Genomic DNA, 2,155 nt, shown 5'->3' on the forward strand with positions numbered 1-2,155 from the left:
TTTGAATCACATCAGGGGTAAAATCTACTTACCTTCCTTACCGGTTTGGAAGCGCACATGCCGTGCGTGCGCAAAACCTGCTCATGTGCAGAAAGTAAAAAAAATTACTTCCTGGTTAAAACCAGGAAGTAATGACACCCAGGCGGCGATCGCTACCTGATCGCCAAACCATGGGGAAAAATTGCTACCAGATCAGGTGATCCGGTCCGATCCGGGAGCATTTCACCCCTGAATCACACATTTATGAATTCATGACTTTTAGAGTGCTATTGGTTTTATTCAAATCTGTCTCGGTTTAGTTATGCTTATCTAGGCTATTTCCTTGTAACTTCATTGATGATATACTTCCTCTTGCAGATATACGTGCGCATGCAGAAAATCTAGATCTCATGTCCAATATCTTCTCAATTTTATTCTCTCAGATTTAACTACTTCCAGAGCCTAAATATCATAAGATATGAAAAGATGAATAGCTTCATTGGATTTATACAGGAGAAACCTGTAAAACTGTGCTCTAAAGTCCGGTGTTAATAATGTCCAAGTTACAAATAAGTGATTTTGATCAGGAATTTCAATATTTATGTATAGAATTAGTTGCGGTTACCAGTATTTGTTATATTCAAAATTAAATTGTAGAGAGAGATCTATTCATTAAATACCGTAGCTAAAATTGTTCAGGTCAGATCAGAATTTATTGCAGAAACACTGGTGATGATTAATTGGTCAGAGCTAAATGACATGTGTATCTAATTTGAAGGGAAAATATTAATAAATTATGTCAGGTAAAAAAGATAATTCAGTGTAAATGGTAACCATGGATACATTTTAAAAAGAATATGATGCTCGTGGAAATACTGCAAGGGGATGACTAAGCTTTCTGAAGACAACTGTCCAAATCCTAGGTTGAATCCATACATGTACATACTTCTCTTTTCTCCCTCATCTCTAGATATTTGCACTAGCGTGTATGAACAAACTACATTGAAGAGCACTGTTAGAGCTAATAAGAAAATTTTGATCCAGTATTTTGACTTCTGAAGGTTTATTTACAGACAGGTAATCCTCGATTTGCAACCACAATTGGGACTAGAATTGCCATTGCTACCAAGTTGGTTAAGAAAGTTGCTCCAAATTTTATGATTTCCTGGCTACAGTTGTTAAGTGACTCACTGCAGTTCTTAAGTAAATCAGTTATTAAGTGAATCCAGCTTCTCCCATTGACTTTGCTCATTGGAAGCCAACTGGGAAGGTCACAAATTGTGCTCACATGACCCTGGAATGCTGCAACTACTGTAAATACATGCCAGCTGCCAGGCATCCAGATTTTGATCACATGACTGTAGGGATGCTGCAATGATAGTAAATGCGAGAACCAGTTGTCACTTTTTCAGTGCTATTGTAACTTCAAACCGTCACTAAACAAACGGCTGTAAATTAAGGACTCCCTGATTAGAATACAACTACAACTTTAGTCAACTACAAATGACTCAATCCCATGTTAGATAGGATTTAGAGAACCATTTGGAAAAGACAATGCTTCCTTGGGATCTATTTGTAGCGGGTTTTTTTATTAGAATTAAACGATTTTGCAACCACAGAGCAGTATAATTTGCTTTCAGTAGTTCAGATCCCATAGGCTAGACATTTTAGACCCTTAATCCTGCAGCCCGTACTTGTGCAGTTGAAGATAGATAGTTGCACAAGGAGCAGGCCCTGAGGACTGTCATTCTGACCCTCACCAAGTACCTGCAAAGTAGCAGGACTGTGCATCCTTCCGCATCTCTGTATTTTAAAGGATTAGTGTCAATTTCTAGGATGACACATCATCATCATTCATTCTGAATTAAGTAAGGTTGCACGATCGACTCGGTGCCCCCCTCCCCCCCCCCACAAGAGTTGTCGGGATTGCAGCTCTCCTCCTGCTCCAAGATCTGGCGAGACTGGAGACAATTTAGAGATCACTAGAAATCAGCTGGGAGCGGCCAGTGCAACTACTTTGCAATTAGAAGCTCTTCTATAGCTCTTCACCCCACCCCACCCTCCCCCGTTGAATTCCCGCCGCCGTCCCCGTCAGCTGAGCGAGAAACCTTCCCTTCTCCCCGCCCTCGCCCTTCGGCCCGTCACATGAGAGGGGAGACCGCCTTCTCCGGCCGCT

The sequence above is a fragment of the Pantherophis guttatus genome, chromosome 2 (assembly GCF_059756535.1).
Source record: "Pantherophis guttatus breed Tessera chromosome 2, ASM5975653v1, whole genome shotgun sequence".
Taxonomy (NCBI): domain Eukaryota; kingdom Metazoa; phylum Chordata; class Lepidosauria; order Squamata; family Colubridae; genus Pantherophis; species Pantherophis guttatus.